Here is a 12,037-nt window from a genome sequence, read left to right on the forward strand (position 1 = left end):
AGTATATACATTAGTACTGCAGTAAGGTGACATAACTATTTCATTGGTCCGGTAGACAAAGGTAATTTCAGTGTGTACAGAATATAAATAAATGGTAAGTGTGTGGTAAGGTGCAGTAGTCAGCCCAGGGTTCAGCTGTTGGAACAGTCTCGTGGCTTGCAGGTTGAAGCTGGCTTTGAGACAGATGGTCTGAGACTTGATGTTGACCCTCACTGCAGCGGATCCCTCTCCGACGTGCGCCACCGCTTCCCACATTCACAATCAGAGGCCCCTTTCATGTAACGGGTGACCTAAATCTGGACCCCCTCATCCGTGGCATCCCTGGTTGGAGCATTCTTCCGAATGGAAAGGAAAGAACATTGAGTTACATTTGAATTGCTCATGGTCTTACACATGAGTTTAAGAATTTACTTAAAAATAGAGAAAACAAGTGTTACACATTTAATAACATTAATTCTTACTGTGAAGAATGGTCTTCAGAAACAAATCTCTGAAACAGGTCTTATACCCTGCCCCAGTCCAGGTTGTGGCGATGGCAAGACGGTTTGACAGAATGCAAGGGGGGGCTAGCATGTTGGAGTGAACAGCTGTGTTTGAGAGAGGCTCCGCAACGTTTTATGAAACAGCCTAACTTAACCTACTTTACTGCACCATAAGTCTTTTTTTAATTCAATAGTATACTTTTTATGACAACATGTTGGGTTGTAAGCGACTAAAGGCCTCCTCCCTACCGCACAATGAGACAGCCATAGCGGAAGGCACATGTAATAACGTGAAACTTTCAGAACTTACCCTTGCTCTGGGAGAATTACGTGTTGCTATAGCTGAGGATTTCAAGGCTGCTATTGCTAAACTGGATGCCAAAATCATGAACGCTAACCGAACGGTTGCTTCGCAGGGCCAGAGTATTGTGGATGTTGAGAAGGCTGCTGAATTCAACGCTGGTAGGCTTGATGAGTTAGAGAAGCTATGGACATCTTTTCAGGAGAGTGTGCAGAGGCTTTCCGTGAAAGTGGTCGACTTAGAGGGCCGGTCTAGACATCTTAACCTTCGCATTGTTGGTCTAGCAGAGGGTGGACGCTGGATCTCGCCATACCAACTTCTTGCCTGTTTGATTGGCTTGCCAGGTCTGATCATTGACACTTTCGAATGAATGTCCTTATATTGACCCCTTTTTGTTTTATTTTGTTAGTTATTTGTTTATATATTTGTACTTTTTTTTTTTCGGAGGTCCGGGCATGTATGTGTTCATACATGCCCGGTTTCCATTGGAGTCCAGTTCCATTTCCGATCACAACTTGCAGACTTGTTTACATGTTGCTGTGCGTTTTGTTGCCAACCTTACTTTGCTACCTGACAACTTTACAGTTTTTACTTTTTAATTACCGTTTATAATTTTAGTTTTTCCCTCATTCAACTTTTTTTCATTCAACTTTTTCACTCCGGACGCTTTATCTGGACATGGTTCGTCAGGACCTCCAACAGCCGAAGCTAAGTAGTAACATTAACATGATGCCTTCTAATTGCAGTCGCTGTACTCATAATATACAGGAGAACGATCGCCTTACGGCGAGGATAGACCAGCTTCAGAAGCAATCGTTAGGCAAGGGTCATTTCAGTGTAGGAAAGGATGAAACAGCGTCTGTGCCACCAGTAAGTACAGATAGTAACGTTAGTATAAATCCCCTCGCACGGTCCACGCAGCCGGACAACTTTCTCATGGTTTCTGGAGGGAAATGCTGTAGGAATGCTCAACCGGTGTCGCTCATTCAGCCGCAAGAAATTTTCAACCGGTTTTCCCCATTAAGCAGCGAGTCAGAGTCTGAGGCAGAGCCTTCTCCTGTCTCTACTCCTCCCGTTACGGGGTCTGAGACGCCGATGCTTCCCACCATTAGCTCTGACAAATTGAAAACCCTAGTCATTGGCGACTCCATTACCCGCAGTATTAGACTTAAAACGAATCATCCAGCGATCATACACTATTTACCAGCGGCAGGGCTACCGACGTTAAGGCTAATCTGAAGATGGTGCTGGCTAAAGCTAAAACTGGCAAGTGGAGAGAGTATAGAGATATTGTTATCCATGTCAGCACCAACGATGTTAGGATGAAACAGTCAAGAGGTCACCAAGCGCAACATAGCAGGGCTCTAACTCCACTAGCTCCACAATGAAATAGGGTGCAGGCCAGGCAGCAGGCTGTTAGCCAGCCTGCCAGCTTAGTGGAGTCTGCTACTAGCACAGTCAGTGTGGTCAGCTCAGCTATCCCCATTGAGACCGTGTCTGTACCTCGACCTAGGTTGGGCAAAACTAAACATGGGGGTGTTCGCCTTAGCAATCTCACTAGGATAAAGACCTCCTCCATTCCTGCCATTATTGAAAGAGATCGTGATACCTCACATCTCAAAATAGGGCTACTTAACTTATAGGGCTACTACTTTAACTTCCTTACTTTCTCAATAACAGTCTCTCCTTCACTTCATCCGTCTCTTCCCTTCTCCCTAAATCCTCAAGGTTATATCAGCTGTGTCGGTGAAACCCTTCCCACATCTGAGCTGGGCACAGCATGATCAGAGGTGAGAGGTCACTTGGTCAGGTCAACAGGAAGTATTATTAAAGAGATGCTTTACATTGAAAATATGTAGTCCCAGAGTTAATGATCCAAGGTCAGCGTTGCATTTTTTTATTTTTTTATCTGTCGGCCACAGCTGCGAACTCAGGCTCTTTGTGTAGTTAACCGACCCTCTCTGCCCATTCATCACCATTTTACCTGTTGTTGATTTAGCTGATTAGCTGTTGTTGTCTCACCCGTTGTTGTCATAGTTAGCACTCCAAATCAACACCTGTGATTACTCTATGCCTCGCTGTATGTCTCTTTCATATGTCAATATGCCTTGTATACTGTTGTTTAGGTTAGTTATCATTGTTTTAGTTTACAATGGAGAGCCTATTCCACTCATTATACCTCCGATACCTCCTTTGTCGCCACCTCCCACACATTCGCAGATCTCATCCATTATAACCAGCTTATCGTGAGATACAACCTCTCTTATCATCACTCAGTGCCTGGTCTTACCTCCGCTGTACCCGCACCCCACCGCACCCCCACCGTACCCCAAAACTTTGGTTTCATGCATGTCAACATCAGAAGCCTCCTCCCTAAGTTTGTTTTACTCACTGCTTTAGCACACTCCGCAACCCTGATGTTCTTGCCGTGTTTGAATCCTGGCTTAGGAAGGCCACCAACAATTCTGAGATTTCCATACCCAGCTACAACATTTTCCGTCAAGATAGAACTGTCAAAGGGGGAGGAGTTGCAATCTATTGCAGAGATAGCCTGCAAAGTTCTGTCATACTTTCCAGGTCTATACCCAAACAGTTTGAACTTCTAATTTAAAAAATTAACCTCTCCAGAAATAAGTCTCTCACTGTTGCCGCCTGCTATCGACCCCCCTCCACTCCCAGCTGTGCCCTGGACACCATTTGTGAATTGATCTCCCCCATCTAGCTTCAGAGTTCGTTCTGTTAGGTGACCTAAACTGGGACATGCTTAACAGTCCTACAATCTAAGCTAGATGCCCTCAATCTCACACAAATCATCAAGGAACCCACCAGGTACAACCCTAAATCCGTAAACATGGGCACCCTCATAGAGATTATCCTGACCAACTTGCCCTCCAAACACACCTCCGCTGTTTTCAATCAGGATCTCAGCGATCACTGCCTCATTGCCTGTATCCGCTATGGGTCCGCGGTCAAACGACCACTCCTCATCACTGTCAAACGCTCCCTAAAACACTTCTGCGAGCAGGCCTTTCTAATCAACCTGGCCTGGGATGAGGATATTGACCTCATCCCGTCGGTCGAGGATGCCTGGTCATTCTTTAAAAGTAATTTCCTCACCATCTTAGATAAGCATGCCCCGTTCAAAAAATGCAGAACTAAGAACAGATATAGCCCTTGGTTCACTCCAGACCTGACTGCCCTTGACCAGCACAAAAACATCCTGTGGTGGTCTGCAATAGCATCGAATAGTCCCCATGATATGCAACTGTTCAGGGAAGTCAGGAACCAATACACACAGTCAGTCAGGAAAGCAAAGGCTAGCTTTTTCAAGCAGAAATTCGCATCCTGTAGCTCTAACTCCAAAAAGTTTTGGGACACTGTAAAGTCCATGGAGAACAATAGCACCTCCTCCCAGCTGCCCACTGCACTGAGGCTAGGTAACACGGTCACCACTGATAAATCCATGATAATCTAAAATTTCAATAAGCATTTCTCAACGGCTGGCCATGCCTTCCTCCTGGCTACTCCAACCCCGGCCAACAGCTCCGCCTCCTTCGCATCTACTCGCCCAAGCCTCCCCAGCTTCTCCTTGACCCAAATCCAGACAGCAGATGTTCTGAAAGAGCTGCAAAACCTGGACCCGTACAAATCAGCTGGGCTAATCAATCTGGACCCACTCTTTCTAAAACTATCCAACACCATTATTGCAACCCCTATTACCAGCCTGTTCAACCTCTCTTTCATATCGTCCGAGATCCCTAAAGATTGGAAAGCTGCCACAGTCATCCCCCTCTTCAAAGGGGGTGACACCCTAGACCCAATCTGTTTGAGACCTATATCCATCCCGCCCTGGCTATCTAAAGTCTTCGAAAGCCAAGTTAATAAACAGATCACTGATCATTTCGAATCCCACCATACCTTCTCCGATGTGCAATCCGGCTTCCGAGCCGGTCACGGGTGCAACTCAGCCACGCTCAAGGTACTAAACGATATCATAACCGCCATTGATAAAAGACAGTACTGTGCAGCCGTCTTCATTGAACTGGCCAAGGCTTTCGACTCGGTCAATCACCGTATTCTTATCGGCAGACTCAATAGCCTTGGTTTTTCTAATGACTGCCTCGCCTGGTTCACCAACTACTTTGCAGACAGAGTTCAGTGTGTCAAATCGGAGGGCATGTTGTCCGGACCTCTGGCAGTCTCTATGGGGGTACCACAGGGTTCAATTCTCGGGCCGACTCTTTTCTCTGTATATATCAATGATGTCGCTCTTGCTGCGGGCGATCCCCCGATCCACCTCTACGCAGACGACACCATTCTGTATACGTCTGGCCCTTCCTTGGACACTGCTAACTAACCTCCAAACGAGCTTCTATGCCCTACAACACTCCTTCTGTGGCCTCCAACTGCTCTTAAACGCTAGTAAAACCAAATGCATGCTTTTCAACCGTTCGCTGCCCGCACCCGCCCGCCCGACTAGCATCACCACCCTGGACGGTTCCGACCTAGAATATGTGGACAACTATAAATACCTAGGTGTCTGGCTAGACTCTCCTTCCAGACTCATATTAAACATCTCCAATCCAAAGTCAAATCTAGAATCGGCTTTCTATTTTGCAACAAAGCCTCCTTCACTCACGCCGCCAAACTTACCCTAGTAAAACTGACTATCCTACCGATCCTCAACTTCGGAGATGTCATCTACAAAATAGCTTCCAACACTCTACTCAGCAAACTGGATGCAGTCTATCACAATGCCATCCGTTTTGTTACCAAATCACCTTATACCACCCACCACTGCGACCTGTATGCTCTAGTCTGCTGGCCCTCACTACATATTCGTCGCCAGACCCACTGGCTCCAGGTCATCTATAAATCTATGCTAGGTAAAGCTCCACCTTATCTCACTCAGTTCACTGGTCACGATAACAACGCCCACCCGTAGCACACATTCCAGCAGGTATTTCTCACTGATCATCCCTAAAGCCAACACCTCATTTGGTCGCATTTCCTTCCAAATCTCTGCTGCCAGTGACTGGAACGAATTGCAAAAATCGCTGAAGTTGGAGACATTTATTTCCTTCACCAACTTTAAACATCAACTATCTGAGCAGCTAACCGATCGCTTCAGCTGTACATAGTTAATCTGTAAATAGCCCACCCAATCTATCTACCTCATCCCATACTGTTTTTATTTTATTTACTTTTCTGCTCTTTTGCACACCAGTATCTCTACTTGCACATCATCATCTGCTCATTTATCACTCCAGTGTTAATCTGCTAAATTGTAATTTTCGCTTCTATGGCCTATTTATTGCCTACCTCCTCATATGCCTTTTGCACACACTGTATATTCTTTTTTCTACTGTGTCATTGACACTTTATTGTGTTATTGGCTTGTTTATTGTTTACTCCATGTGTAACTCTGTGTTGTTGTCTGTGTCACACTGCTTTGCTTTATCTTGGCCAGGTCGCAGTTGCAAATGAGAACTTGTTTCCATCTAGCCTACCTGGTTAAATAAAGGTGAAATTTAAAAAATAAAATGTCACCTCCTGATGATTGATGACTGGCAGAATAAAAAATAAAAAACAAGGCTTAAACATGCTCTCTGTCTCCATCTGTCTCTCGTCTGCAGGTATATTAAGATGTGAGAGAGGATACCAACCCCCAGTCCTGTCATCACCACCTCACCCGTTCTTAAGATAACCTGTGGGCTGACTGGGAGCCCAAGGCTGGTTAGGAGACACCACTAGAGACACTATTACGTAATTGTGATGAACTGAGAGAATAGCATTGTGATTCATTGTGTAGCACTGTGATTCATTAATCATATGCTGTCTTCCCTGATCCTCTGTTACCTCTTTCCCATTCTCTTGTACATTTCTCTCGCCATCTCTTTCTTCCTGTTTTTATAATGCACACCAGATGTGCATTGAAGTACAGATTGAACTTGTATTTATAAAATTACAATTATAATACATGTATTATGTATTCATAACACTTGGATAATGAACTTCTTTCAATAAAGCGTTTCACATTCTCTACTGGTTGAAATTAAGTCTCTCATTTGATTAAATGCTACACCTATCCTGTGTTTCTCAGATCAATGCAGATGAAGGAAATTAGATATTGAGACTAACCGGTTTTAGAGTATTTACATGATACAAAGGAAGTGTAGTGTACTGTTTTTTATATTCTATTTCTGTATATATGAATTAGAAATCAGCCTTTAACTAGTTAAATCATGTTTATAGTCTTTTTTTGAGGACATTTTACAACTCAAACTATGGATTTTACACAAGAGGCTACAAGATTTTCCTATTCCCATGAAGAGGGCCAAAGGATTATTACCACTACCTCATTGCTAGATGAGATGACAGCCACAGAGAATACTGGAATGGATTTAAACAAGGCTTACAGAGATTTGCAACACCTTATGGAGAAAGATACCAAACTTGACCTCAATTATATCGCCTTGTCTGACTATTGGAGGAAAGGCCTAATCCCCAGAGGCCTCCGTATTATGGAGTTTCCAGCTAATGGAGCACAAGGTAAAACTGAATTTAGAGATAAATGGGAGGCTATTCTCTACAAGTGTTCTTTTGACCTAATGCTACTTCTAATAGAAGAATCTAAAAAGGACGTCCAAGTAGTCCAAACTGTCACGCCCTGACCTTAGTTATCTTTGTTTTCTTTATTGTTTTGGTTAGGTCAGGGTGTGACAAGTGTGGTTGGTTTAGTTTTTGTATTGTCTACGTGTTTTTGTCCTGTCTAGGGTTTTTGTATATCTATGGGGTTTTAGTATGTCTAGGTATATGTAGGTCTATGGTGGCCTGAATTGGTTCCCAATCAGAGACAGCTGTTTATCGTTGTCTCTGATTGGGGATCCTATTTAGGTTGCCATTTTCCATTTTGGTTTATTTTCTATGTGTAGTTGACTCCTTATTATCAGTGGTTTGTTAGTTAGTTTGTTGCTCGTTGCTCCACAGCGGATGCAAAGAACTGTTTTTTATCAGAAAAGAAGGTTATTAAAAATGTAATGTGTCCAGCCTACTATCTACACGGATTTCAGAGCACTCTCGACTGAGTGTACCAGAGCGCAGAATAATTACTTTACGAGCGCTCAACACATGTTGAATACGGCCGGTGTCAGTAAACGTCGTAAAAAAGCGTAATTAAATTGTTTACAGCAGCACGTTTACAGTCACCAACGCTCTGGTTAACACGAAAACTGCCTTACCGGCTCTGCTAGGCTGAGTAAAATTGTCAGAGTGGTCTCATTTGTGTCTGGAAGTAGCTAGCAAGCTAGCCAACATTAGCTTGGGTGCTTGACTGCCGTTGTAAGGTCAGAACGCTCAAATCAATCCTACTCCTCAGCCCGAACGTCCAGTGTATGCTCCGAGAGCGAAACGGTCTAAATTTACAAACTGACAATTTTTCTCTGAATGGAAACACCATAATTTTAATCAAATTAATTAAGCCAAATTTCTTAAAATCAATCCCATATACTATGTTATTACCAAAAATGTTTTAAATTCTCTGGTAATGCCAATAAGGAATAATATCAAATGCTTCTCAAAGATGCCCTCTGGTGGTCAAACTAGCAATAACTTGCAGTAACAGAAGAAATGAGAATTAAATGACGTGCCACAGAATTCTGCAGCAGCGCACAGGGTGTGTCGCAGTATGAAGCAACTTTTAAAGGAGGAACCACTGTACATATGGTCAGCAGTTGTGTGGTTCAGTAATTATGTTGTTCAGCAGTTGTGGTCATTAGTTGTGTGGTTGTGGTCAGTAGTGTCTGCAATGATGTTTGTGGTCCAGTAGTTGTGGTCAGTAATTGTGGTGAGTAGTTGTTGTCAGTAGTGGTCAGTAGTGTCTGTAAGTAGGTGTATGGTCCTGTAGTCAGGGTCAGTAGGTATGCGGTTGTGGTCAGTTGTGGTGAATCATTTTCATCAGTAGTAGTGGTCAGTAGTTGTGTGGTTGTGGTGAATAGTTGTGTGGTTGTGCTGAGTCGTTGTGGCCTGAGTGGTTGTGTTCAGGAGTTGTGGTCATTAGTTGTGTGGTTAGAAGTATTGTGTTTGTGATAAATAGTTGTGTCCTTATGCTCATTGTTTGTGGGGTTCAGTAAATGTGTGGTCAGTAGTTGTGGTTAGATGTTGTTTGGTTGTGGTCAGTAGTTGGGGTCAGTAGTGGTCAGTTGTTGTGGTAAGAAGTTGTGATAAGTAGTTGTGTGGTTGTGATCAGTAGCTGTGATCAGTAGTTGTGGTTGGTAGTGGTCAGTTGTTGTGGTCAGTAGTTGTTCTCAGTAGTTGTGTGGTTGTTGTCATTAGTTTTTTGGTTCAGTACTTGTGTAGTTCAGTAGTTGTGGTCAGTAGTTGTGGTTCTGTACTTGTGGTGAGCAGTTGTGTTGTTATGGTTCAGTAGTTGTGTGGTCAGTAGTTGTGTTCATTAGTTGCGATCAGTAGTTATGTCGTCAGTAGTTTTCATCAGTAGTTGTGTTGTTGTGGTCAGTAGTTGTGGTCAGTAGTTGTGTGGTCCAGTAATCATGGCCAGTAATTGTGTGGTTGTGGTCCGTAGTTGTGGTCAGTTGTGGTGAGTAGTTTTCATTAGTAGTTGTTGTCAGTAATCAAATCTAATTTTATTTGTCACACGCAACGAATACAACAGGTGTAGACATTACAGTGAAATGCTTACTTTACAAGCCCTTAACCAACAACGCTTTAAAAAGTTAAAAAAACAAACATGTTCAGTAAAAAATAAATAAGTAAAAACATTTAAATAAAAGTAACAAACTATTAAACAGCAACAGTAAAATAACAATAGCGAGGCTATACACAGGGGGTACTGGTACAGAGTCAATGTGCAGGGGCATCGGTTAGTCGAGGTAATTGAGGTAATATGTACATGTAGGTAGAGTTAAAGTGACCGTGCAAAGATAATAAACAGAGAGTAGATAATAAACAGAAAGTTGCAGCAGCGTAAAAGAGGGGTCTGGGTAGCCATTTGATAAGCTTTTCAGAAGTCTTGGGGGTAGAAGCTGTTCAGGAGCCTTTTTTGGACCTAGACTTGGTGCTCCGGTACCGCTTGCCGTGCGATAGTAGAGAGAACAGTCTATGACTATGGTGGAAGGTGTCTTTGACTATTTTTAAGGCCTTCCTCTGACACCGCCTGGTGTAGAGGTCCTGGATGGCATGCAGCTTGGCCCCAGTAATGTACTGCCCACTACCCTCTGTAGTGTTTTGTGGTCGGAGGCCGAGGAGTTGCCATACCAGGCAGTGATGCAACCAATCAGACAGAATGCTCTTGATGGTGCAGCTGTAGAACCTTTTGAGGATTTGAGGACCCATGCCCCAAAAAAATCAGTCTCCTGAGCTTTGTCGTGCCCTCTTCACAGCTGTCTTAGTGTGTTTGGACCATGATAGTTTGTTGGTGATGTGGACACCAAGGAACTTGAAGTTTTCAACATGCTCCACTGTGATGAGAATGGGGGGCATGCTCGGGCCTCCTTTTTCTGTAGTCCACGATCAGCTCCTTTATCTCGCTCATGCTGAGGAAGAGGTTGTTGTCCTGGCACCACACGTCCAGGTCTCTGACCTCCTCCCTATAGGCTGTCTCATCGTTGTTGGTGATCAGCATGTTGTGTCGTCAGCAAACTTAATGGTGGTGTTCTAGTCGTGCTTGGCCACGCAGTCATGGGTGAACAGGGAGTACAGGAGGGGACTAGGCACACACCCCTGAGGGGCCCCAGTGTTGAGGATCAGCGTGGCAGATTTTTTATTTCACCTTTATTTAACTAGGCAAGTCAGTTAAGAACAAATTCTTATTTTCAATGACGGCCTAGGAACAGTGGGTTAACTGCCTTGTTCAGGGGCAGAACGACAGATTTTTATCTTGTCAACTTGGGGATTCGATCTTGCAACCTTTCAGTGACATGTCCAACGCTCTAACCACTAGGCTACCTGCCTCCCCTGATGTGTTGTTGCATACCCTTACCACCTGGGCGCAGCCCGTTAGGTAGTCCGGGATCCAGTTGCAGAGGGAGCTGTTTAGTCACAGGGTCCTTAGCTTAGTGATGAGCTTTGAGGACACTATGGTGTTGAACGCTGAGCTGAAGTCAATGAACAGCATTCTCACATAGGTGTTCCTTTTGTCCAGGTGGGAAAGGGCAGTGTGGAGTGTGATTGAGATTGCGTCATCTGTGGATCTGTTGGGGCGGTATGCGAATTGGAGTGGGTCTAGGATTTCCGGGATGATGGTGTTGATGTGAGCCATGACCAGCCTTTCAAAGCACTTCATGGCTACCGACATTTAGGCAGGTTACCTTCACTTCCTTTGGCACAGCTTGAAACATGTAGGTATTACAGACATGGTCAGGGAGAGGGTGAAAATGTCAGTGAAGACACTTTCCAGATTGTCCACGCATCCTCTGAGTCCATGTTCTGGTAATATGTCTGGCCACACAGCCTTGTGAATGTTGACCTGTTTAAAGGTCTTGTTCACACCGGCTACGGAGAGTGTGGTCACACAGTCATCTGGAGCAGCCTGTTCTCTCATGCATGCTTCAGTGTTGCTTGCTTCAAGGTGAGCATAAAGGTGGTATACTCCTCAATGTCATTGGATGAACCCCTGAACATATTCCAGTCACTGCAAAACAGTCCTGTAGTGTAGCATCCGCGTCATCTGACCACTTCCATATTGAGCGAGTCACTGATCACTTTAGTTTTTACTTGTAAGCAGGAATCAGGAGGATAAAATTATGGTCAGATTTGCAAAATGGAGGGCGTGGGAGAGCTTTGTATGCGTCACTGTGTGTGGAGTAAAGGTGGTCTAGAGCATTTTTTCCTCTGGTTACACATTTGACATGCTGGTAGAAATTAGGTAAAACAGATTTAAGTTTTCCTGCATTAAAGTCTCCGGCCACCTAGGAGCGCCGCTTCTTGATGAGCATTTTCTTGTTAACTTATTGCCTTATACAGCTCTTTGAGTGTGGTCTTACTGCCAGCATCGGTTTGTGGTGATGGTAGATAGTGTGGTCCACAGCTTATCATGGGGTACTCTACCTCAGACGAGCAATACCTCGAGACTTCCTTAATATTAGACATTGCGCACCACCCGTTATTGACAAATAGACACACACCACCACTCCTCGTCTTACCGGACGTAGTTGTTCTTTCCTGCCGATGCATTGAAAAGCCAGTCAACTGTAAATGATTTGTGTCGTCATTCAGCAATGGCTCAGTGAAACTTAAG

At 44.2% G+C, this 12,037-nt stretch overlaps 1 long non-coding RNA gene across 1 annotated transcript; it reads left to right on the forward strand.

Annotated features, from left to right (window-relative positions):
- Positions 1-2,441: 2,441 nt before the first annotated feature.
- On the forward strand, positions 2,442-6,828 carry LOC149980900 (uncharacterized). Its single transcript, XR_016483515.1, has 2 exons — positions 2,442-2,573; positions 6,420-6,828. It is a non-coding gene; the product is annotated as an uncharacterized LOC149980900 (long non-coding RNA).
- Positions 6,829-12,037: the final 5,209 nt, after the last annotated feature.

The sequence above is a fragment of the Oncorhynchus mykiss genome, chromosome 9, assembly GCF_057628025.1.
Source record: "Oncorhynchus mykiss isolate SJ-2025 chromosome 9, ASM5762802v1, whole genome shotgun sequence".
Taxonomy (NCBI): Eukaryota; Metazoa; Chordata; class Actinopteri; order Salmoniformes; family Salmonidae; genus Oncorhynchus; species Oncorhynchus mykiss.